Source organism: Oxyura jamaicensis, chromosome 1 (assembly GCF_011077185.1).
Source record: "Oxyura jamaicensis isolate SHBP4307 breed ruddy duck chromosome 1, BPBGC_Ojam_1.0, whole genome shotgun sequence".
Taxonomy (NCBI): domain Eukaryota; kingdom Metazoa; phylum Chordata; class Aves; order Anseriformes; family Anatidae; genus Oxyura; species Oxyura jamaicensis.
The window spans coordinates 136,810,516-136,836,407 of record NC_048893.1 but is presented as its reverse complement, the minus strand read 5'-3'; the positions used below and the strand labels follow the sequence as shown (position 1 = coordinate 136,836,407).

The window sequence follows — 25,892 nt, the reverse complement described above, 5'->3', positions numbered from 1 at the left end:
TGGGGCGGGAGCAGAATTACTGTCACTGCTTAGCGGTACTCATCAGCGGGCAGAAATAGGGCACCAGTGAGGTAGAGGAGTAGCAGGTTTAGCTGATTTAGCCCTGCAGAAACTTTGGGTTTGGTTTCCATCCCTGTCGACTGCGCTGTAGGCTGGAAGGTGTTGATCAAGTAGCGTGCTCCAGCGTGCTTTCTGTTACATGGAAGTAAGCGCTGATGGCGGCAGGGCAAGCGTTCACCCCAAAATCTGCATCAGATCAGGCAATGTGGGAAGGTCTTCGGGGCTGGAAACCACAGAGGTGACGAGAGAGTGTCCCCAAAACTTTTTATTTTGCATTTCTTTTGGAGTGTGGGGGGTAATCGCGGTTTTTATCAAAGGATAAACAATGCCATTTTCATAAATTTGAATTAAAACTGTGCGGGGGTGATGTGGTCTTTGGAAAAACTATAGGTGGCAGCATCCTAATAAAATAGCTTAATCGGTGTCTTTAGCCAAAGCGGGATCAGTCCTCGGTGCCTTCAACGATGCATCACGAACAAAGGTACCAAAGGGTATGAATGAAAAGAGCAGATGAGAAGCGTGTGGGAGCTGATCACCAGTTAATCCAGCAGTTAAAACAGGTCAATCAGTCTCCTAAACTCATGTCCTCGGATGTTGTAAGCATGAATGAACACGCAGACAGGCACAGCTCCTCCTTGCTTCCTTGCCCGGTCTGTTCAGGTCAGCACCGGTAGCTGGGATTTGCTAGTTCTGGCACAAGCTCCAGGCGTGAAAAAAGAAATGCTGCCCTCACCAGCGATTCTCTTCCAGGCTTTAGAAAGGGAGCTTTGAAAGAAAGACAAGTTCCTGTGAGTGGAGGGAGGTGCTCTGAATTCCCCCAGGCGGCTCCTGGCTTCGGGGCACGGAAGCGGTGCTGAGTCCCAGGCAGCCCGATTTGTTGCTTGATGACAGCCAGGCGTATTCCAGGTATCTTCAGTTTGGCTTCCAAAAATAAATGCATCCAAGTTAACTTTGGGGAAAATAATAAAAATAAAACATAGGTCTATTTATTTATTTATTTATTTCTGTCCCTCCTGCTTTCCATCAAGGCTTATGGGAGCAGGGAATGCGGCACATTATCCTGGGTTAGTGCATACTACCATTTTTCCTAGCGTGCTGATTGCTTTATAGCAGAAATGGGATTTTTTTTCTCGGAAGGAGGGGACTTTCAGGCCCCCATTTGGCAGGGCACAGGTTCACTTTCTGTCTTGTCCAGGTGTATCCTCCCCATATCGCTCAGCTGCAAGTGCTGTAAGTCACAGACTAAATCTGGTTCGTGGGTTTCTTGTTCCTTACAAGCTTGCTTTATAAGAAGATGTTGTCTGATTTACTGCTCTCCAGTGTTCCTATCACATATGTGCTTATCTCAGAGTTCATTTGATTCAAAATAACGGGAGCTATGGTAGACAATACATGCGGTTTTTTATCTCACAGCCTAGCTCCTTTTCACATCTTTCTCAAAGTGAGATGAAATTATGCTGCAGCAGACTGTGAAGGCAGCTCACCTAATTGCTGCTGGAGATGCTGCTGAAGAGTGCTGTGATTCTGTACTCGTTCAGGTTTCTTAAATAACGTTGGGGTGATCACCGTGGCTGGGTGTTTTCAGTGGGCTGCACAGATCAGAGTTCTGGGTACCAGCCGTCAGGAGGAAGATGCTGGGGAGAAAGCAAAGCGTCACTGTGCAAATAATGCGTTCTTAGGGCTTCGCTTCCCTTTTAATTACTTCCTGAAAAGCCCTTTCACAGCCTACTTAATACTTAACTATTTCTGCCTGTCTTTTAATGGCCTCGTGCTTGTTTGCTCGCAGATGGACTTGAAGCAAGATCTCAGAGCAGAATGTGGAGTTATTTTTTATTTACCTGGGAGAAGAGGGAGCAGGAGGAAAAGGTTTATAGTATTATTTTCATATTGTCTTCCATAAGCCAGCAAAATGGATTGGAGACATCGTTCTTGGGTGCCTAGGGATAAAAAAGAAAAAAAAAAAAAACTGACTCTAGGACTATGTCTGAGCAGGGAAAGCTCGGAGTATGTCTGCATTACTGAGCTTAGATGTGCTGCATCGATATCGTTGCTCTGTCCGGGTTGTATCCGTGTCTCTATTTTCCCCCTCTTTCCCTGCCCACGTACCTTAGCTCTCAAGGAGAGGAAAGTTGGGTCTGAGGCTCAGAGGCAGCTGCAGAGCACCTTGGACAAGCCCCAGATCTGCATGGTTTGGGGATCTGGACACGGACGATAAACCTACGCTCCCAACCAGTGCCCGGGAGCATCCCTGAGCTGGATCCTTTGTCCTGACTGGAGCTCGTCGTCTGCGATCCTGGATTGCTGGGGCAGAGTTGGGCGCAGTCCTGGAGGCACATGGCAGAGGGTAGGAGGTGTGGGCTGGACTGCACCAGTCGTACCAAGGAAAGTGATTTTGTCATTGCCCTGGGAGATGTCAGTAGGTGAGGGTTTAGTGATATCGGAGGGGAGGGGAAATTCCTTCTTCTATTTCAGCGTTGTTGGTTTTTTTAAGCCCAGCTCTGCTTTCTGTGCCAGCCTGCGGTGTATTTTTGCAGTACCGTGTGAATGATTTGAGTTTGATCCCGCAGTGATAGAGAGCTCTTCCCGTCAGAAGGGCAGGAGAGGCCACTTGTACGTTGCTTTGAGAGGCAGGGGGAGCAGACGCCGAGCTTCCCACAGCCACAGCTGGTGCTTCCCTCGACACGTCTGAGGCAGAGGTGAGGTCAGTGGGCAGCGGGGTGCTGGTGAGGGTAGCGGTTCTCTGGAACAAATTATTCAGCTTTTTGCTGCCTTATTCCCCCCCCCCCCCCCCCCACCATTAGATTACAGCCCCTAACCTGAAGATGATGTCGCGCCGTGCTGCTGTAAGCAGAAGACATTCTGGGTTTAACCGGGCTCTGTGTGCTGGTGATGGATCACGTGAATCTGATAAATTCCTACGGCAGGACTCGTGGCTTTGAGGCTCGTTGTCGAAGCCAGATTGTGCCTTCCTTGCTGCTAAGGCGTAATAGAATTGCCCATCGATTTCTCTGCAGCCGGGTCCCTCGAGGGCTTTATTCACTCGGGGATTAAAATTGTTCCACGGTTGTCTGGTTTGTTTAAAACTTATCTTAAATTCTTAATTGGAGACAGTGACCTCAGCAATAGCCGAAACCTTCCGTTATCCTTGTGTGGAAGAAGAAGATGTACAAAAAAACAATATTCGAGCCATCGCACCATTTTTATACCTCCAGTTTTATATATCCCTTGTTTCTGTTTGTCTTGAAACTCAAAAAGGAGTTTATATATCTGCCTGATGAATTTGTTTGGAGTGGAAGGAAGCCAAGAATTATTTTAACAAATGTTTTAGCTTGACGCTGAGTATGGAGGCTTAGTTTGCCAAGCTGGAGAAGTGAATAACGAGGCAGTTTTTGTGAGGCTTGTGCAGGGCGTGGGTCATCTTAAATGTCAGCTCCAATCTGTGTTATATTGTTATCCGCAGAGGAGCATGTACTGTGAATGAACCGACACGTTCTCCTCACCAGCTTCATGTTTCTCAGAAACGACTGATTAATTTTGAGAAACCGTGGCACACGCAGCCGTCAGCTGAGAAGCCAAAGGAACTTGAGAAAATCAGATCTTCTCCTTGCCGGACAGAATTTCCCAGGTACCTGCCTCCCCTGTGAACGTGTCCGAGGGAGGGCTGTGCTGGGTGCCGTGACAGCGAGGTGCCTGCTAAGCTGGGCTGCAAAATGCCTGGAGGAGCACTGCTGTGAAAGACTGATGCAGATCAGGGCAGGAGAGGGGGCTTTTTGGCACGGCTTTTGTTGTGGCCTCATGGTTGTGGCTCACCGGCTTCTTTGGGCAGGCTTGCTGCTGTGAATTCTTGCTGCAACTGCGAAAGGGATCAACAAATCTCAGCCAAAAGTGGGTCTGCTGCTGCTGCTTCCACTTTTGCACGGGCATTTGAGAACATGGAGTAAGGGGCGTGAAGAAGGCGTGCTTGGGCAGGTCAGAACGAGGAGCTGCTGCAAGGTCGGAATTGGGGTGGTGGCCCTGCATTCGCTTCCGTTCAGGCAAAAGCAGGCAATTTTTAGTAAGTTTTAGCTAACGTTAATTTCTGGCGGTGAAAACCAGAACAAATCCTGATGATTTAAAACCCCAACTTGGGCTCCGTGGATAAAGCAGGATTCAACTTAGGGAGGCTTCTCTGAGCATCACTCCTTACTTTGCTCTGCCACCAGTGAGGTGGAGCTCTGTCACTAGGCCTTCCAGGGAACTTTTCCCAGCTCCTGTTCTGGGTCTCTCATGGACTTGCTGCTGCCATTTCTGTATTGTTTTTCCTAGAGGGTGTCTTCCTTCCCTCCTTCTTTCCTTCCTGCCTCTCTTCCTGCCTTCCTAGCAATCTTAAGGGACATCTCTTTTGGCCCACAGCATCAGCTGCTTCCGTAGACTTGCCATGCATCTACAGGTGATAGTTCTGCTGCTCTCGTTATCTTTTGGATAAAAAGAGGCTGTGTTGCATTTTACACTTGCTTTGAATTAGAGCCGTTGTTTCAATGGGTTATCAATTCTCCCCAGTTGTTTTTTAGCCTCAAATTTATCAATGGAAAGATGATGGGGAAAAATACAGGCATTTCTTTCCCAGAAGCAAATTGAAATCATGAGTATGTGATAATACAATACTGCATATCTGATATTCCAGAATCTCCAAGTGGCTTCAGCCCACGGACAGGCAAAGTCCAAAGTTTTTCTGGGACTTAAGGTTGGTCCTTTTCAGAGATACCAGAACCAAGCAAACGATCCGTCTCCTCTTTGACATTTGCAGTGAGCCTGTGGTATTCACAAGGATAATGCCAGCTGACCTGCTGTTTTGACAAAATTACACCCTTTCAGCTTGTTACCGTCTCATGTACAACTCAGCATTGCTAGCACAAGTGTGTGGAGTTTTATATTAGGACTCGGCTGAAGTGCTTTGAAGGAATTAAATTTTATCTGCTGGAGAGAAAAGAGGTTTCTGCAACCTTTCTCATGGTGAGAGGACTTTTTAGTACAAGCTAGTTCCGTGACCCTGATGCCAAGTGACTCCGGGAGCAAAGAAAGCTGGAAACTTTGTCATGTGTATACAAAAGATTTCCAGTCTTTGCAGAAATTTTCTCTGCTACTCTTCCAAAGAGCCTGATGTAGCAAGTTTCTTAGTCAAAAAATAAATAAAGGGGGTTACTGGCAACTAGACCAGAACCTTTAAGTCTAATTCTGTGATTTTTCTTCATGTTCCTTTAATTACCTGGTTTAGTAACCAGCTTAGCTGCATTGCACTCTTATTATGAACGAAAGCCGCTAGTTTTTGCGCAACCACAGCCCTAATTTGGGTTATAACAGGACCGTGCCTGCAGATAGGCGCGTCGCAGGGTGAGCCTTTCTGCTGGGCTCGTGGGGACTTTGGACCTGGGCGGTGGTGGTGTTCAGGCTTCAGCCCTGTCGTTGGTAATTGAGCAGCGATGGAGCTGTGAGGCCTCCAAGGCTGGAGAGAACAAAATGACCACAGAGGCAGGAGCTTCCCGTAGGGGCTTCTCGGCTTCATCTCCACAAAAAGAACTTGCAAATTCTTATGAAAAGCATTTTGCTGTTTCTCCAGCCACGCCTACAGCAGTAAATTTTGTCAGCCCTATCTCTACAACATAAAGACTCATTTCCTATTAGCTTTTCTTATCAGCCTAACTGTTACTGCCATAGCCTGTTTCCAAAAAGTGATGCAAAACAAAACTGACCAACATACAGATTAGTTCGTTTTCACTGTAATATCTATAAATGACTACACCATTTCATTGTTTTCTGTCCACTCCTCAGGATTGAATTAGGCTGGACTTTACAAAAGCACACTGAGCATCATCCTAACTCTGTTTGCTTTGGTATCGGATTTGGACTAAAGCTGGGAGCTGGTATTAGCTCAGCCCAAGAGTTTGCTATGGAGTCATTGCATCGTGGGATATTCCACAATGGGTTTGTACAGTGTCTAGTGACCTGGAGCCAGTATCTGCTTTAATAGGCCAGGGAAAGGAAGCAGAAGCTATTTGCTGGTGTAGGAGAGAGAAAAAACTTACATGTTCCTACCTACGTTTGAAGATGCTTCATTAAAATGAGCTTCAGATTTTTGCTTAGGAACAGCACTGTTAAATACCAGCAGAACAACACTTCAGTTTTTAAACATTTTAATTAATTATGTTGGCTGTGGATTGTCTGATAGCGTGCTCTGGCTAGCGTCAGAACGTCCTGACCACCTTGGCCAAGCTGCTTGAGAAGCCCACTGTTTACCTTGCTGAGTCAACGTGTAACTCTGAGCGTGTCAGAACCCGGGCTCACTGCGCAGCCACAACCTGCCTCTTGCGTGTGGAGCCAGCTTCCACAAAGCTACAAGCAGCTGAGTGTGTGGAAGGAAATTAATACAAGTGCTGCTATTACTTCAAATCTAGTGAGATAGCACCGGCTTACAGTGAAAGCCAGAATGGAAGTTAACCAAGAAGAGAAAACGCAGCGTGCTGCATAAATCAGTGCTCATTTCACGTAGCTGGAAAGGTGGTGGTGCAAATAGCTGACATACAACTGTCCATTGTAAGACTTCCAAAACCAACCAGGAGAGACAACTGTTTTTTTTTTTTTTTCCCTGAGCTTATGTCATTGGAGAAATAAAAGCTAGGTAAGTCCCGTTTTCTTAAAAATATTGTAAAAAAAAGATTTATTTAAGTATCAGCAAACTATTCTTACTCTGCCCTGCTGCGTGATTATCAAATCGTACAGTATTTATTGAAAAACTGTGCCCAACTTATTTTAGAACAGATTATTAAAAATATATATCCTGCAGATAGTATTAGAAACAGAAGATATGTTTAAAAAGGAGAAGGATCTTTTCCACTCCTATTCTGGTGTTTGGATGGCTTTTGGGGTATGTTGAGGTTTTACTGCCTCTGTTTTCTCTCACTCCCCTTTTCTTCTTGATGTTGCTGTTTCTAGCAAAGCCCAGGGGAAGCCTGCACCAGGAGTGAGCCAGAGAAATGGACCACATGCAGAGGGCAGTCAGGCTCACACATGGAATAAACTGAAATCCGTGGGAGGGGCAGGAGAGTAAGGAGAGCAGGTTGTTAGCAGTAACCGTATTTGTATTATTTTTGCACCCTGCTCCTTCAGGGGGTACGTGCAGGGCAGACCATGCCTGTTTCTTTCGTCCTGCCTGGCAGCTCAGCACATGGGTACCCAGCAGCCAGCACACTCTGTGTCAGCCACAGAGTTGCCCCGATGCCATCTGTAAGGAAACAGAGAGGGATGGTGCTTCTGGCAGGGTCCTTTGGGCTGCGCAGCAGAGGGGCAGCTCGAGGGGGTGCCCTCTGCACCGTCAGGGCAATGTAGCTCTAAGGCAGATGCAGCAGGAGGCTGGTATGGCTTGTAGAGATCCCAGTCAATCATTGCTTGTGCAATAGCTCGTTCTTTTGCTGGATGTTGTCCTTAGCCAGTCACGGAACCTTTATGAGTAATTATAACACACTAAAGATTAAGATTTGACAATCTAGAGCGGATGCAATTGCGTCGTCATAAATGCGCTCAGAACGTATTTATCTGCACAAAGAGAAATGAGCCATTCTGCTACTTCGTGCCTGAATGCTGAATAGCTGCATAGCAGCCCATTGTTCCTGTGGTGTTTTTTTTTTCTTTACAGCTTACACGCCTCAACCAACAGGTGTCTGGCTTGTGTACTGCGCTGCGATGTGCATGTTGTAATGGGTCGTCTGCGGCGTGACGGGATGTGTTCGCGTCGGTTCAGCCCAGGTGGAACGGTGGCTGAGGACAGGCAGAGACATGGACCAGAGAGCAGGCTTGCCAAGCCCCCCGGGGAGTGAAGGAGCCGATGAACCCACATTGTTCTTTTTCCGCGTTTCTTTTGTTACCCGGGAGTGGGCATGGCCCCAGCCTAAATAATCTCACTGTATAAAGTGAAAGCTATTTAGCCCTAATGAAAAGGGGAAAGGAATAAAGCTCCTTTGTTCCCCCATCTCGCCACTCCTTTCCCCAAGAGATCCTCTCTTAGTTTCCATGGATATGCAGGCTGGTGGTACAGTCTTGTCCTTTATGCAGTACACCTACTAACATCTGTACCAGAGCAGCTCTCAGATATAGGCCTGGCTTGTGCTATATCTGGCACTGATTTATGCATTTCTGTGACACGTTATTTTTGGCTGGTTGTTCCACCTTCTTGAAGCAGATGTAACGTTTCATAATTTGTCACTGAGTTCTCATCCCTCCATTCATAACGATGACAAGCAGAAACCCGATTGTTGCAAGCCACGAACGTGAAGCCCATAAAGCAGCTGGGGAGCTTTAAGGAATCAGTTTCTCAGCGCCACTCCCTTGAACACGAGGCGTATGAAATATCAGGTTGCAATAAGGCCTGGAGGAGGCGGGTCAGTGCAATACGGTTGAGGAGTAAAGGAATTTGCATTGCTAAAGGATTTGTGCATCTTGTTCTTCAGCTGTGCTCCGGCCTAACTGTGCTTGATGAGGCACTCACTGAGTAATTAGGGAACCTTTCCGTTGGCTTCAAGGGACGTTGGGTCAAGGCTGCTGAGACCAAGGACACCGAACAGCTGGGGTATGTTCATGAATTTCATAACGGAGGTTGGAAGCTCTGGTAAACACCAGCTCTGTAGTATCGGCATTGATCTGAACGTTAAGAGATCTGGGCTGTGCAGCCCTAACGCTGTTCCCACTTACTTCCCTATGTGATCTTGTCTGTGCCACCAGATACACAGGAGAAACAGAAAAAGACAAGTGCCTTTGCAAATTAAAGAATACAGTGAAATATGGAAAGAAGAGCTCTCACTTAGACTATTTGCATAAACAATTGGGCTCTTGTGGCATTCAAGAATGAAATGAGTTGTTTTTTTTTTCCATGAAATGAATGTGTTTTCTGTCCTGAAATACCTTTAAGAGAGAGCAACAATAATAATGAGAGGATTAGAAAATGCCTTTGTTTAGAGTGTTGCTGTGCCTATGATTTGTCCAGAGCCATGCAAGATCTTCTCCAATATGAATAGCACCAAGCTTCTTACTGCTCTTATTATTTAATTGGATTCTCATGGCATTCAAAGGACTCAGCCAGCACAAGAAGCTGTTGTGCTTGGAGCTGTGAACGCCCCAAAGAGTCTTCTCTAAAAAATCCGTTTAGGATTTTTAGGAAAATTGTTTAGGTTGGAACCTAAGACCTCTAAGGTCATCTGGTCCAACCTTTAACCTAGCACTGCCAAGTCTGCCACTAAACCATGTCCCTGAGCACCACATCTACACATCTCTTGAATACCTCCAGGGATGGTGACTCAACCGCTTCCCTGGGCAGCCTGTTCCAATGCCTCACAGTCCTTTCAGTAAAGAAATTTTCCTAATCTCCAACCTGAACCTCCCCTGGTGCAACTTGAGGCCATCCCCTTGAGTCCTGTCACTAGTTACCTGGGAGAAGAGGCCGACCCCCAGCTCCCCACACCTATCCAGAGCCCTCTGCGGAGCCTTCCTACCCTCGAGCAGATCAACACCTGTGCCTAACTTGGTGTTGCCTGCAAGCTTACTGAGGGTGCCCTTGATCCCCTTGTCCAGATCATTGCTAAAGATATTGAAGAGAAGTGGCCCCAGTACTGAGCCCTGGGGGACACAGTTGTTTTTTTTGCCCCACAAAGCATGTGCCTATCCAAGCCCTGAGCAGCCAGTTTCCCCAGCAGCATGTTGAGCTTAAACTAGCAAGATGGGCAAAACATGCGCGTTCAGGCAGCTCAGGAACATCTCACCATTAAACATTTAGGTGGGGTGGTGGCAAGACTGTTTGGCACCTTTTCCTTCCTCCTGCCTCCATGCTTCCTCTGTCCTCTTCCTCGTGCCCTTTCCAGGCAGCTGCTGGTGGTGTTTTGCAGCCTGGGCAGCAGCCACTTGCCTTTCCCTGGGCAGGGTGCCAGGCAGGGTGGGTGTGTGGCACCCATATCCACATGAATCATTTCCCCTCAATCCCTCTACCTTGTAACTGAAGAGAGGAAGACGGTTCCTGGAGCCTCTGAAAAACGATGCAGAGGAGCTAAGTAAAGGTTTTTCCATGCAGCATTTGTTTCTCTTGGAAGTGTGCTTGCAATTCTATGCCATTAGCTGATGCACAACACGACAGATTTTATTTGTACAAGGCCACACAATGCCAACAGCTGGGGCTGGAAATCCTCCTTCCAAGCTATAGCCACTCCGCAGTCCACTTCCCAGCCTTGAGACAACGTGCTTCAGGTCACCTCGGTGCCTGTCTTTCTTGGCTTTGTGCTCTGCTCCCTCTTAAAACTTTTACATACAGCTCTCAAAGGCAGAAGGAGAAAATTCCTGCTGGTCAAGTGCAGCCTTATCCAGACCTTCCTGTCTGCCTGCCTTTCTATTTTGGATGCCAAGTCAACAGCAAGAAAGAACCAGTGCTGTGAGATTGAAAAGCAAGAGTATCATTTAGCTGCCTGGACCAGCAGATGGCAAGTGTAGAGGAAAAAATCAATCTAAGAGCCAATCTAGGGACTAGACATTAAATAAAGCCATCTGGCAATGTATGAGGGGAAAGGAGAAGATGAGACCAAGGGCTGCTTTGAATACCTGCTCACAACAGAGATGAACTTGCTGGGAATTCATGTCATGGCAGAGCAGATCTTGACCCTGTAGGAAGTTCTGTGAAGTGTTAAAAGCTTTGGCAGTGCTGAGAACTGAAATGTAAGACACCAAATTGCCAAGCAGACAAAGCCTAAGAGGTAGCAGCGTTTCTGTCTTTATGAGAGCACCGTGGTATTCCGTGTTGAAGAGTAAATGCAGCTCTGCTTACCCCTCTGCAGGTCGGAGAAGATGACTTACAGGAATCTGTCTCATAGAAAAGGACTAAGAAGACAAGCAGGGAGTAAGCAAAGAGGGCAGCCTGGTATATTCCGAATTCTGAAAGGTGTCGATAAATCTGGTTTTATGCTGCTGCCATCACAGGTTGTTACTTTGCCTTCCCAGAGAAGGGAGAGGCGTGTGGTTTTGTGTTTAGGCTTTTAAATAAAGCTGCTGAAGAGAAGCGCAACTCATTGGAAAGGGAAGTGGTATTTCACGTAAGTGCCCAGCCTTTCTTCTGGAAGCTTGCTTTCAGGGAATGTGATTTCAGAGCCCAGAAGTCTAGCAGATGTTTTTGCAATTTCTGTTGTACAGGTCAGTGCTTTTTTTTTTATATATATATATATATATATATAATCTAAGTGCACACAGCTGCTAGCCTGTCTTTTACATTATAATAATTCAGTTCTGTATCTTATTCTTAAACTTATACGTGTACTTTTTTTTCTGAAAAAATTTGGAGACTGTGGCACATCTTGAAAATCCAGGTTCTCTCCAGTAACTGCCAGTTTTATTGGCAGACTGGTTCTTCTTATTATTCCCATAAAGAGCAACTGGGGGATCATTTTACAGTGAGCATTGGTCTTGTTGTCCAGGCCTGTGGCATTAAACAGAAAAAATAATACCGCCTCTCAGACATCAGCTGTAGTGAAATGAAAAAAAATCAGTATCATAATGTCAGTCTTTAATGCCTCTGTTGATAGTAAGGTTCATGTACTTGATGGCATAGCAGCTATATTTTGTGCATTAACTGTCAGTTTCAGACACTTACATGGAAAATGGTTGCAACTCTCACTGAAAAAAAATCCTTCCAACTTGTCTGCATTGTTACCGATCAGTTATTGCATCTGAGAAAGTCTGGTTGTCTTTATTTTCCCTCAGTCTCCAATAACCAGACTAACAAAAGACAGTATTTCAGTCCCTCTACTGAGATGAATAATTCATTGCCCCGCATTTTCTGTAAATGCAAACTATTTCTCTTGTAAAGGTTATTTACAAGACAGCCCCGCACACACGGACATTTATTTGCTGCCTCCTGGCACGTCACTCTCCTCTCATTGAGAGGGAAGTAGCAGTTTATTTCTATGAAACGTTGGTTGAGGGTTTGCTCTCTGTCTCCGTGGAAGGGCAGCGGGGAGCCTGGCAGGATTTCAGGGCTGGGAGGAGCAGCGCTGGCATGGAGCCAGTGACCACGCTCAGCTACGGTCCATCTGCCGAGGCCTGCTGCACCCAGCCGCCATCCTTCCCTGTCCTGCACCACGGTGCACACCAAGGTGCACCCCGATTGCCCAGCATCTTGATTTCCATGAGACTTGGCCTTTGCAGAGAGATGTGGACAGTGCAGTCGTCTGTCTGTGGTTAAACTCAGGCTGTGTCGAACTGTCCAATTTTTGAAATACAAATTTTGAAACATTTTATTACAAGGTGTGCTTGACGAGTTCAGTACATTAGCATCCTTCTGTATGCATCAGGAAGAACAAACCCTTCGTTAAGCATCTTCCCCTGGAGAAGACACGTGCCTTGCTGAAACCTGCCTGCAGGCAAAGTGAAGCAGGTAAAGGGAACTGCTGCCTTCCTCCTCCTCAGTGCATTTGGCTGGCATCTTAAGCTGGCATAAAATGAAGCCAGTGGTGTCATGCATGTTTAAACAATAAGAAGATCTGACTGTTTTTAACCAGACGGTGTGGCTTTTCTGCACCCCACCCAAAGCCATTTTACTGCTCACCCATTCTTGCTGTTCAGGACTCGGACCGAGGAGATGTTCAGAGGGAGGAAACATGGCTGGTTTGGGTTCTCACTTCTGTCTGAATTTCCAGCAGCATTGTTCCTATCTGCCTTTGCTAACTGACACAAAACTGCTGTATTATTTGGCAGTTCTCACTGTTTTATCACCTGTTATCATTCTGCTCCATAGACCACTCACAGCCCCTTTTCCAGCCAGTAGAAATGTAAGATTTCCCTTGATTCTTCACAGAATTCTGGTTGTGCTTGAGAACAGCTAGAAAATTAACGGCCATATGACAACTGGCAACTTTGCCAGCAGCATCAACGATAAAAAACTGAGTGATGTGCTCACCCATGGCCAGGAGATGGTTGGATTGGGGCACCTACCTGAAGCACTTCCTTCATCAACACATATCTCCCTTGGCTGTCTACCCCCATGGCAGCCCTGGTAAATGCCTTTCAGTCTGTATACAGAAAAAAATGAGAACATTTTTCTCCTTATTTCACTACCTCTTTCTCTTCCTTTCTCTCTGTTTTCCTTTTCTTTCTCGCTTAACACCTTTTTACTGTTGGACCCTTCTCTGCAGTCTGCCTGTACTTGTAAGATCTGTTTCACATCTGAAATTCCTGCCCCCCGAAAGGCTTCCCCTTTTCCTCTCTTTCAGGCTCAGCAATTCTCCATTTCATCTCAAATCTTTCATACTTGTGTCCTGAAATTTCTCTTTGCCTCTAAAAGGGCCTTATTTTTGAAAGCTTGTTTTTGCTGCACTTTTCATTTTGCCAGGCTTTCTCTTTTTCCTCTGATTTCTGCTGTTTGGTGTCAGCTTGTGTTCCTCCACAGAAAAGCAATTTGGAAGCATTTGTAGGAAACAAATGCACTGAAATCCACTCCATTTGGTTTGCAAAAGATGAATCTAGTAAAATATGAACCTAGTGCTATCTAATATACAGCTATTGCTATGAACAGGGTCTCTGCATCATCCTGCCTTGGGATGATGCTGTCTTTTTCATAGCCTTTCATAAATAAAATTGTTTCAGAATACCTGTACTAGTTAAAGTTCAGTTGTGCTGCACAGAGCTCTGATTTCTGACTTACACTCAGTACTGTGTTAAGTGACCAGCTTTTCCTTAGCAGCAGGCAAGTGTATATTTAACATCTTAAATTTTCACAGTTTACTCCCTCCAAATTCTGCTTGGTTATCTACAATGATTTTTTATTGGGACTTTAAAAAAAATCTGGATTAATTCATCTTTGCTGCTCCCTGGGTCATGACATCTCTAACTGCGTTGTTTGGAAATTTCGGTGCTTTTGAGATAAGACAGCACTGAGCTCTTCCTATTTCTGCAAAAAAAGGTGAGAGAAGGGAAATGAACAAAAAACTGTAATTTTCCTATCAACATGTTGGGCTTTGGCTCTTGTTCAGGAAGGTACTTGATGCATCACAATATTCATCTGCTTTTGGGCTGTTGCAGTTACTGAAGGCATAGACTGATTCTCCGGGTAAACACAGACTTTGTGAGGGAGGGAGAGATTTCAGGCACGACCAAGAGATCGTCGCCTGACCCCGAGCATGTGCTGAGCACAGCTTCGTAGGGCTGCTGAGCCTGGCTGTCAGGAGAGCCACTTCTGAGGTACACTCGCAAACATTCAATGTTAGGTGTGCCCTTGCACGGTTGAGATGGTCTGGCATTTCTGCAGATGCTTGTGTGCATTCCCTTCTACTAAAACCCCTCTACCTACAGCCCTGCCCTGTGGTGCATCAGGCACAGCACTGCTAGCCGGTGGAGGGAAGGGATCGTCCCACTCTGTGCTGGTGCGGCCTCCCCTCGAGTACTGTGTGCAGTTTTGGGAACCACAGTATAAAAAGGACATAAAATTATTAGAGTGTCCAAAGGAGGGCTACAAAGATGGTGAAGGGTCTGGAGGGGAAGCTGTATGAGGAGCAGCTGAGGTCCCTTGGTTTGCTCAGCCCAGAGCAGAGCAGGCTGAGGGGAGGCCTCATGGCGGCCTGCAGCTCCCTCACGAGGGGAGCGGAGGGGCAGGCGCTGAGCTCTGCTCTCTGGGGACAGCGACAGGACCCGAGGGCATGGCATGGAGCTGGGACAGGGGAGGGTCAGGCTGGGGGTTAGGGAAAGGTTCTGCCCCCAGAGGGTGGTCGGGCACTGGGACAGGCTCCCCAGGGCAGTGGTCACGGCACCGAGCCTGCCAGAGTTCAAGAAACATTTGGACACCACTGTCAGACACCTGGTCTGATTTTGGGGTGGTCCTGTGTGGAGCCATAGGTTGGGCTCAATGACCCTTGTGAGTCCCTTCCAACTCAGCATATTCTGTGATTCTGTGTTACTTTCATGCAGAGCGTGCCACACAAAGCGGGTGCTGGAACTGCTGCCCCAGCTGGGCAGCGGGGCTTCGAGGGGACTGCTGCCTGGGGCTGGCAGAGACCACCCCCACTAGACAGGAGCTGCTCCTGTAAGAGACATACGCCCAGGTGCAATGGGGAAGCATTCAGTGGAAATCAGAGAAATCACTCCTGCAGTGACACCCCTCATCCTCCTCACTCTCCCTGGTCACCTCCAGCCGTCAGGGAAACACCCAGCGTGGTGTGCTCAGCTCTGCTTTCTTACCCTTGCTGCCCAGAGTGGTGATGTTCCTCAGAGTCAGCAGAAAGCAAACAGGCATATTTTTCTCTGATACTTTGCTCTGTGCAACGCATTTATATTATGCTGCATCCAAGGAGTCATTATTTTCTTTCACTACAAAGGGTAACTAGGGTCAATTATTTGCCATCCAAGGGACCCGGATGTTCTTTAGCTCCTCAGGCCTAATTCAGCTCGTATTTTCCATCTTCTAGAAAATGCATACTGAGGAGGCTGCAAGCTAAACGGAGTAATGAATGCACTGGCATGACAGTAACTTAAAATATTTGAAAGGTCAGAAAATGCAGATTTAGTGTGTCATCTTACCTTTCCTGACTTGCTTCTGTTCTGTTTTCTGGGTTATGAGTTTGGCTTAGAGTACTCTTTGTAGTACAGATGTCTGGGACAACCTTAATTGCTTGGGTTTGCATGTTTAACCTTCTGTCATTTCATCTGTTAATGTTGAGGCCAAGTGCGTGCTGGGTGGTTTCTTCTGCTTTCTCTAAGGACAAAGATTGAAATACAAAGATCTTATTTCAAGGTTAAGGACTTGAAGCCTCCTTGGCACAGAGGATAGAAAACTCACCCCCAGTTTTTGCATATGCGCTCCCAGTTTTCATGACAGGTGCCTTTTCATCCTAGGAGCTGCTTATTTTCATCCTGTTGCCTCTGCAAACCCAGGAGTAACTTTTCCCTGCCTTTCCAGGAGAGACCCGGCTAAGCTCCCCGAGCAACATCAGCCTGCGCTAAGAATTCAGGTCAGGATCTCCCCGCTTGTCTCCTAGCAACTGGGGGATACTGGTGCTTTCTCCCTCCACTGACTCATTCGGCACCAGATGCGGGGATCGCCTGGTGGAGGGACCAGGGCGGCGTTAATAGCTCACGCTTCGGGAAGGCAGAGCAGAGCCGGGTGCTGGATAACTGAGGGGATGTAGCGGGCGCTGCCCAAGTCGAACCAAATCGAGGCTTTACAGGATCCTCCGTGCAAACCTTAAAGTACCTCCGTTGTTTGCTAGCGCTCAAAAGTTTGGCAAGGTGACAGATCTCTTTTGAAGCACCGGTAGCCTTTTGTGTTATGTTGAATCTGGCAAAACAGGAACGGATGCAGGTAAGCAGCTGAAGAAAGTTCATGTTTGAGTTGCCTTAAAGGTTGATTTCCTGCAGGTGTAGTGCGTTTCTTGGTTACACAGATGCACAACATTCAATCGCGCAAGCATTGACCAGTCTTTGGACTTAGTAAAGTTTAATCGGAAGGTAAGTAAAAAAATAAAGTGGAAAAATGAACTGTCTTCCCTAGTTCCTGATGGTATCTGCTTATATAGTGCTGAAAACAACTTTTTAACTACTCTGCTTCCTTTACTGTAGAATAGGGTAATGAAAAACCTGTAAGTGGCCAAGAGCTTTTGGTTGCCACTCTCTCACAGAGACCGGCTGCTTGTAGCATGTTTACAAAATGGAAAGCAGCAAGTTCTTCTGACTGTATTGTTTGCACAGGCCGGCAATCGCTGCCTGCGGTTGTTAGCACAGTGGGGTTTGTTTCGGATTTTTTATTTTCTTCCCTAGATTGCAAGTAGAAACCCTTCGACAAGTGCAAAAAGTTGAAGTAATATGCCGTTCTAAAAAAATGTTTAGACCAAAAAAATTCTCTTCTGTGTGCTGTAGCCTCTCTTCTTTACTCACAAACAGCAGAGATCGTGGGCTTTATACCAGGGTGTATTCATAGCTAGTGCCGGCACAGGGGTGGTGTGACGGTTTTCTGAAGGACCGTTTCTCACAGAAAATACAGTTCTCATATTTTGAAAAATGTGGGAATGAATGTTGCCAGGTGCATACAAGCGATTCAGCTTGCCTTTTTGAGCAGTCTACGAACAGTACGCTCCAGCTCTTCAGCAGTGGGATTTGGCATAGCCCCAGTGAACTTGAGCAGAGGCCTGCCAAGTGGCATCAGCCAAAGATCTGGCTGCATGTCTCTTGGACAGACAAGCTGCAAGCATGTGTGTGGGTTTATTGCGCTGGAGGCTGTAGTGGGATATTCTGAACAGGGATATTTTTTTATAAAAAAATAATTTAAGCTGTATTTTTAATTATCGCTAATATGGAGCTGTTTAGTTTGAGTGCTGACTGTAGGGCATTCAGGACCTGATTTCTTCAGAGAGACCGAGTAAGTGCGGTTTCAATTGATATTTTCCACGCTTAGTATTCAGAAAAACAGCTCCCAGAGTCTCACATTGCATACCTGATACAGTGGCTGCTTTTCAGTGCTTGAATGTCTGATTTGGTATCCCAAGCTTTTGGTCTGTATCTGTATTTGGGAAAACTCATACCTGCATCCCTAGCACATGCATCTGTACGTGTGCAGTTAAGAAAAGAGAAAAAATCCATTCTGGGCCAGGATCTTTCTGCAGTTCAGGATGTTCTTGATTACAAAAGGATCTCCTAAGTGGGTAAACTTCACACTCCTGTGTGCTCAAGTGGTACAGGATAGAGAGGGAGAAATACCTATTTGAGCTTCACGCTTCATTTAATTGTTCCTTTCTCAAGATCAGCAACTTTCAGGAGACAGTTAATAGCAGAAACCTCTTCAGTCACTGTGATCTAGCTGTTTTAGTAAAGCAACACCCTCAGAGGATAGCGTGGGACCCGAGAGGTTAAGTTGTCCGACACTGCCTGCTTTCTTTTGTTCACAAAGCCTTGTGGTGTCCTCTCAGTAACAGTCTTCTGTCAGAGCTGGGAACTCTGTTAGAGACCTTGTTCCCTGACTCAAGTACTTTTAAAATGTCTGAAAAAAAAATTGTTAAAAGGAAGGAGGCCCCTAAGCAAGCAGGGTCAGATTTTCCTCCTCAAGCTTGAGCTAGTGAATTTGCCAGCTGGATGGAAAAGGCTAAATATTTTCCTGCTACACCTACACTGGAGGCCCTCTGCGGATGTGCAGATGGCCAGGCACTTGAGAGTCCAGGCAAGGGAGCGTGTGCCAGCACTTAGGGGTTTAACAAAAATCTGGAATGGGTCCTCTAGGCTGGTGTCAGCAGCTAGCATCAGAAATCTGGGTGCCGGGGAAATGTGGAAGAGCCACATCTGGGAAGATTATTGGGACATAGACCTTGCAATGGATGGTATTTCTTGACAGGAAATGCAGGAGACATGTTCTACTCTGCAGTAGAGAACAGGCCAGAGGTGGAAGGTGAGTGCTTTCCTCGCCAGTGCCTGTCTACCAGCCTGTGCAAAGCTAGCTGGGAGCTGGAGAGCTGAAAGGGGAGACGACCAACTTCTCTAAATACTGCTGACAAGAGACAAAAGCTGCCTCAAGGAAAGGGTAGTGTTGGCACCAAGAAAAAAAAGAAAAAAGTGATAGACTGGCTGTTCAGTCTGGACATTTCTAACAAGCTCCCAGAACAGCATTTCAGTCAAAGGAATGGGGAAAAATGGAATTGTTTTCAAAATAGACTTCAATTGGCCTGTGAAAGGATTATGTGAAGTGTTTGTCAGCACCAACAGGGGACTGAATGCTCGGGAAGTCCCCTCTGGTAGTATGTTCCCAAAGTTTATCCTGACACACCTACGTAGAGCTCGGAGATTTAAGTGTACCAAAACATTGCTGTTTCTCTGGAAACTACCACATGAGAGAAGCAAAAGAGGCAAGAGAACGCATGGAGGCCCTGCAGTGGAAAGGGACTGATAGTAGGAGAGTGCACCTGATAGCGATGGGCCTTGAAGAAACACGGCTCTGAAGAACCTTTGTGGATAAAACAATTTATGACTAACATGCTTAAGACACAGTCTTTCCAAATGGCGTCCCTTCCACTCCCCATAGGGAGCTCGTGTGCTTCTCTGCTCCCATTCCCGTGTCTGGAAGAGCATCCTCTGAAATCAGATTTTGTGGCATCCGAATGCCAATGCCATTTCATTTACGAGTGCCACAGGTACATTTTGTTGTGCTCGTTTCAGGCAGAGCTCGAGTGTCCTACAGTCACGTGTAAAGGTGGCGGTGGATGAGAGCTCTCTGTGTCATGCTGGATTTCTGCAGCTCGCTTACATTATATCTGCCAAATTGCAGGCAGGAAATTTTTCAATTAATGACAAATATTTCCCAACAGTAGTTGGTTAAGTGCCTGCACATGTTAAATTAGCCATAATAATCTTGTCGTAGTCATAAATTAATAACTTGCATCCCATCAAGCTTTCAGTATTGAAGTTAAATGTTTGTGACGTATTCAAGGAAAGGAGCCCAAAGAGACAAACAGGACAAGTTCCCAAATTTTTGGTTTGGTTTGGGGAGATTTTTTCCTTCCCTTTCTGCCATTGTAAGCTCCGTTTTGAGGTTCCTACGTAGCCTTTGTGTCTCCCTTGGCACAGGGGAAGGGCAGTGGGGATGGGAATGCAGGGCACCTCTCCGTGTACACCTGGGTACCCCGGGGTTCCCCTTGTCCTCAGCAGAGAGGCTTCTCCTCCGAGTAAGTAGATTTAGACCTGTTAATTCCTGAAGTGTCTTCTTTGCTCCATCGCTTGGAGGGAGAGGCAGCCAGGAACAACTGTGCACGTGGGAGCTTTCTGGCAAAGGGATCTCCTGCCTTAGCAAAAGTGACAGAAGAGAGGAGACTGAGGGCACATGGGTGATGTGGGAGAAGGATAGACAAGGAGCAGGAGCCCTCCTAGTGAACATGTCCCTGGCTTGTTATTAACACTGCCAGGGAAGGCTGGTGCTCTTCAGTGCCATCCTTCCTCATACTTTCTCCAATCTCCTCTCCTTGTTTTGTTCTGCATTTAACATTTCTGCATGTGTTCCTCTGAGTATCCTGCACATCTGCTCCCTGTTATGGGTCATGGACAATCAGCCACAGGCAAATGCTTTCTGTTTCTCAGTCCAGGGACTCGTGGAGGTGGTGGAGGACACTTGAGACTCGGCTCTGGACATCAGCAAGGTAGCACTAAAACGTGTTAAGCCCCACCAGGATATCGACTTCCAAAAGCCCGCTGGTCAGACGTGGCAGCAGGAGGTGAATCGTGCAGAGTGGCTGGGGGGATCTCTTGCTTTCCTGGAGGTCATTGCTGCAGGGAAAGGAGGAAAGGGGAAGATGAGAATCGGAGTGAGTCACAGGAATTTCCATTTGCTCATATCCCGTGCTTTGGAGCGCAGACCTGCAAATACGCAGGGATGGGAGGACTGCAGGAAAACAGCTCCTCTTGTTTCAAACACAAAAGAGCAAACGTGACCTGAATGGATAAGAGGAATGAAAAGTTTGCAAGTACACATAGCGAGGGAACAGATGACAAAAAACTAGGGCTCTTACATTTGTGAAATCCCAGTTGTGTTCTTCTTTTAAATTGTGAAGGCAGGTAGTGGGGAAAGATGCAAGGACTCAACTCGTTGTGATGGGATTGGAAAGCAGCCCCGTTCACACGAGAAGCTGTTTTGGTTAGGAAGGCTTTCCAACCTCAACAGGTCATCGTGCATTGCTGTGACCTTGCATTAACACTCTCGTGCTCCTTTTTTCTAGACGTGATCTGAGAGTTTCTTGGGGTTCACATGGGCTCAAGAAAATGACCGTCAGTTTGACAGCAGAGCAGGACTAAATTAGAAAGTCAAAAGATGCTCAGTAAGGTCATTGCCATTTGTAAGCCTGCCACCTGCACCTCTTCAGAAGGAGCCTCGTGCAGCAGTCAAGCGAGGGGCCGGTCGCTTGGCCGGTGGGGTTCAGTGGAAGAGGAATGTGGAATGTGTTTACAAGGTAGTGGTTATCACTGAAATATGTGAGCGCCGTTGCCCGGGGAGGTTTTGGAGGATTGAGCTTGCGCTGAGCGGGGCCGTCCCTCTTGGACAGCCCGTGCGGACCCTGGGGAAGACGCTGGCCTCTGAGCCCGCAGCCAGGGACTGGCAGAGGGGCGAAGCAGGGCAGGATGCTCCCCTTCCCCACTGCCTCCCGTTGCCCTCCCCGCTCCTCCTTGGTGCTAGGATGACCCCGGAGAGGGACTGCTCGGTGGCCTGGAGGCATGGCTGCTTTCTACCGCTGCATCCGAAGGGACTCCAGGTTAGAGCACGACTGCAGGCGGCTCAGCAGAGCGGCCGGGCTGCCCTGAAGCAGCAGCGGGGGAGTGCTGAGGACTGGGGGCCCGCGATGGCACCTTTCTCCAGCAGCTCCTGGAAGCCAGACTGCTCGTGTCTGGCTCATCTCAGATGGTGGGCTGGCGTGACTCTGCCTGGAGGGGCTCAGGCTTCCCTTAGGATATTTAATTCATTCTCTTTACATTCCCTACCTTCTTCTTTTTTTTTTTTTTTTCCTTTACTCTAAATATTTAATATTAAAGCTACTCTGCACACGGTGCATAGATGATCACAGTGCTTATTTCATCTCTCCAGCATAGGAATTCTGGAGGAACCCAGTAAAGCACGTCCTATTCTCTTTGTTTCCTGCACTTTTACCTGTGTTCGGCCAAACCACACTCTTATTTTTCATTGCATATTTGCAGGTAGGCCCGGGATATAGCTGTGTTCTGCGTTCAGGTGAGCATGTCGTTAGAAAAGACTTGTCCTTAACTTCTAAGGAAACAACGGGAGCGTTGGAATAAAGCTGTCGACTACCTCACGCTTCATGTAGCCGAGGGTAAACAGGCAACGCATCACAGATGGGCTCAGAGGGGACGCAAAGGGGGCCACGTTCGGATCTGATGTTCACAGTTGCAATTGACTTCATTGTCTGGGTAACTTGGCCCGCTTGGAGTTTTGCTCTGAATAGCAGATGAAGCTGAATAAGGATCTCATTCTGGGTAGTGCTAGAGCCTCTCCGCATCCGAAGCTCCCATTAACCTCCGCACTCCACTAAGAGCCTGCTTACATTAGCCTAATTGATGGGGCTGCAGGTGTAAGAGCCTGCAGTTCCTCGGGGCTCGCTGTGCTTCCTGGTGAGGCTCTTTCTTTCTTGGCCACAAAGTGCGTGTGTGCCTGTGTGCCTGTGTATGTATAGGGACGATTTGTTGTATTTACGGTTCCAAAAAGCACAGGGGGATCAATGAAAGCCCTGTTATGTTTCGCTGAATCTAAACCCACGGAGACCTCAGAACAACGGTGATTTTTGTACTCTCTCTGAATACCAAACGACCTTGTGTAATTATTTTTGTGAAATAGCTTCAGGAATGTTCCCGGTGCTGAATTGAAGAATAATTGCCATTGCGGCATGTAGAATCAAATGTAATTTTGTTCTAACTAAAGCAAGACATTTTACTTTCTTTTCTCTTGCTGTTCAAGGAGCGGCACGGTGAATTTTTAATACTTTACTGACCCTTGACTTTCAGTGATGTTAGCCTGCTACTGTACAAAAAGGATGAGCTCCTTCAGAACATCATCAGCCAAAGTGCTCTGCGTGCACGCTTGATCCTATTGAAGTTCAAAATAGAGACTGCGCTGCCATCAGTAGAATGGCTGCTCCAAGCCCCAAACTCGGGTAGTTTGTTGAGCTGTTTGTGCTCTTAAGTATAGCAGAGGATCTCTGGTAGGGAGCCAGCTGGGGGAGGTCTCGGGTCTTTGTGCAGAACAGCTACGCTTCTATTATCCTGGTATGCTGCGAAAGAAGGAGAGTCAATGTGCTTTTATTGCTCTAAGTGTTCTTTTAACAATGCTTTCCATGTTGGTGGAGTAGCTCTCCCGGGCTGTCTGTTAAATCACAAAAAAGTATAAAACTTCCATTGAAAGGAAGAAAGGAGGTGCTTTTACACAGGAACAATGCATTTCACATGAGTTTGTTCCATTCTTTTGCCAATGTAAACTTTTTTCCTGTTTTTGATTCTTTTATGTGGATGTTTGATTTGCGCTTGATTTTTTTGTTTAAAGAAAGCGTGCAAGCTAAGGCTTTTCCCATGAGCACAATGTGACCTTTGGCAAGGTGGTTACCTCTAAGTTACTGAGCTGTGCTAGGGAAGAGGAGCTCTCATCACCTTTCTGGGGCATAGTCTGTTCCCTGTACCAGGAAATCGTCCTGGGCAATCGCAGTGACCTCCTTCCTTCTGACCTCACAGGTTTGTGTATCTTGTTGCAGCACACTTTTTTTTTTTTTTAAAAAAAGAGCAATCAAACAGCTTGCTCTTCACTTGCTGCTTGGGAGGAAAGTTTATATTTTATGTGGTATTTGTCTTCTAGCCTCTTGCTTTCATGCGGAAAATATAGGGGAAGGGAGGTCTATCAATTCTTGAAAAATAAACAGGTAGAGAGAGCAGATTTTTTTTCCTGTTCCTTGGAAATGCTCTGTAATAGAGAAAGGAATGTGCTGCTGGCACGGGGCACGGCAGAAGGCTTGCTGAGGATCCTACATGAGAGCCTGCACAGTCTGTGGAAACAAATACAAATGCACCAGAGACAAGTTTGGACTGCTAGGTGAAGGAACGAGTGGCCGGGCACTGCGCAGATTTTCGGGTAACGTGAGAGCATGCTGCAAGGGTAGCAGTAGCTGGAGGATATGTCAGCCCTGTTCACTGAGCCTTTCATTAACCAATAGTGCAGATTAAAAAAATACGTTGTTGAAGATACTGTCCCTATGGGCATCCATAAAAAAAACCTAGGTGCTAACAGCATCCTCACTAATAAATAAAGAAACACTCATATATAAAAAGTGACAGGCTGCTTGTCTTCATGGTTTGGCGTAAAGGTTGGACTAGATGATCTTAGAGGTCTTTTCCAACCTGAATGATTCTATGAATCTGTGACTCTGTTGCCTGGGACTCCTGACAAAGCTCCTCGGATGACTGTGCACATATAAGCATGCTCTCAAGTGCAGCTGTGCATTTGATTTAAAAGTCAGAGGCTGAATGAGAAGTGAAATTTGTACTCTTTTGACATCAAGAGAGGTCTGGAGCAGAGAGGTGCATGTCTTTGGAAATGGGGAAATGGTGTTGCAGTTGTTATCAACTTCTCACATCCCTTTCTGTGTGCTTTTTGGATGTGTTTATACGAACAAATGGGATTCCCAGAGACCTGTACCTCGCTCACGTGGATGCTGCTGGCACCAGGGCTGCGTGCCCAGTGCTGGCTCAGGTGCAGCACTGCTCTGCGGTTCCCACACCTCCTCTTGCAGAAAGAGGGGACTGGGGCAGGGAGAAGAGGTTTCTCTTAATAACATAAACTCAAGGTGATGGATGGCTTCTGGAGAAGATTTTATAATTAGACCCGCTCTGAGAGATTTACTTTGGGGTAGGTTCAAGCTTTACCAGCTAGGAGCACGGATGGTGGTTCAGGAACTTGAAGTGGGGGTCGTGTTGGGGTATGTATGAGCAAGAAGGGGTCTGAGCAGTGAGGTATGTTGAACAGCGCGGTTTCTTGTGCTTGGTGGGTATGGATGGTGCTCCGGGGCAGCATCCGGATGGTGCCATGGCCAATCCCATGTGCCAGAGATGTGGAGCATCTCTAAAGGTATGGAAGCTCTGCTGATGCACCTGCAGCTAGCAGAGCATTGCAGCGGATGCCTTGGGCTTGCTCCCTCTCAAAACATGGAGCTGTTCCTTTCCTGCGGTCTGTGTGACAGGAGAAGAGGGACTGCCTAGCCCAGGGATGGAGCCTTTGTTTCAGGTCTGAGCCCATGGAGTGGTGACGGGTGAGAAGAAGCTGCTTCGGTCCTAGTCCTTAGTATCGAGGATGTTTTCTGTTCAGTTACTGCCTCAGCTAGAGCTGTTGTCCTGAGCATTTGGGTTTTCTACATATATCTTCCCTAATTCCTGCATTTTCTTTCCCAAATCCACAAGGCTGTGTAAAACCAGTAGAAATTTCAGTGCATACCATGATACTGGAGAGAGGAGAGGGCAGGTCTTTCTCTCGTGTGAATGATTTCCCTAAATTCATATTTTTAAAATCACTTTAATTGCCGATGTTTCTCTGCCTACTAGCGAGCAAACGTTCTTGAACAGCACTGGAATAAAAGGTGCAAATTGCTGCCATTTGGTTCAGCTGTGCTTTTTTGATACTCACTTTTGAATGCATTGACATTTGGGAGGGGTAGGGAAGGGAATAAGCACCCATTGGGTTGCCTTATTCCCTCTCTTTCCCTGCACTCACGTATTCTCAGCTGTTTCCTGTCTCGTAGCTCATATTAAAAGGCCATGGGAAGGAAGGAGGAAAATGGAAAAACAGGCTTTGCTGGGAAAAGTCCAATACAGAAAATATACTACTATAGGCTTGGGTAATACTTAGCAGTTTGTCATCAGACATCTTGGCCTCGTAAATCTTGTAATGAATTGACAAACCAGGTATCTCTAATATTCCACTGTGAAAAGAATCATACATGAAACCTGAAGGGAAACAAAAATAAGAGAGGTAAATGTACAGATGCCAATAGTGTGGTAAATGTCACCTTTGCTATAAGAGGAGAAGTAAAGCAGACAGCTCCTCTAGGACATGAACCCCACTGAGTCCTCAGAGCAGAGTATGATTTAAGTTAGCCCTTGGAGTCCTGCAAGTCCTTGAAGAAACCGGAGGTGAGAAGGCTCGGCCGTCCTGCTCCTCACCACAGCCTCAGGATCCAAACGCAAGCACACAGCCGTGCACGTGGGTGCTGACTCAAGGCATGTAGGTATCATCAGCCTTGTGTTGCACAACTGTTAAATCACAGACG

The 25,892-nt window shown here is 46.8% G+C and overlaps 1 protein-coding gene and 1 long non-coding RNA gene across 7 annotated transcripts in view; one reads left to right on the top strand and one right to left on the bottom strand.

Annotated features, from left to right (window-relative positions):
- CRACDL (CRACD like) overlaps positions 1–25,892 on the top strand; it is a 62,374-nt gene that overhangs the window by 4,906 nt on the left and 31,576 nt on the right. For 4 of the 6 annotated variants that reach the window (XM_035315618.1, XM_035315609.1, XM_035315582.1 and 1 more), the window contains exon 1: positions 16,187–16,411. The gene's annotated coding sequence lies outside the window, so the exon portion shown is untranslated. Of the gene's footprint in view, positions 1–15,945; positions 16,062–16,186; positions 16,412–16,474; positions 16,558–25,892 lie in introns of those variants that run through there. The other 2 variants (XM_035315599.1, XM_035315589.1) reach the window with 2 other exon arrangements.
- On the bottom strand, positions 1,893–16,144 carry LOC118160750. The gene is made up of 3 exons (XR_004747658.1): positions 15,890–16,144; positions 15,631–15,805; positions 1,893–1,997 (listed from the first exon to the last, which is right to left on the bottom strand). It is a non-coding gene; the product is annotated as an uncharacterized LOC118160750 (long non-coding RNA).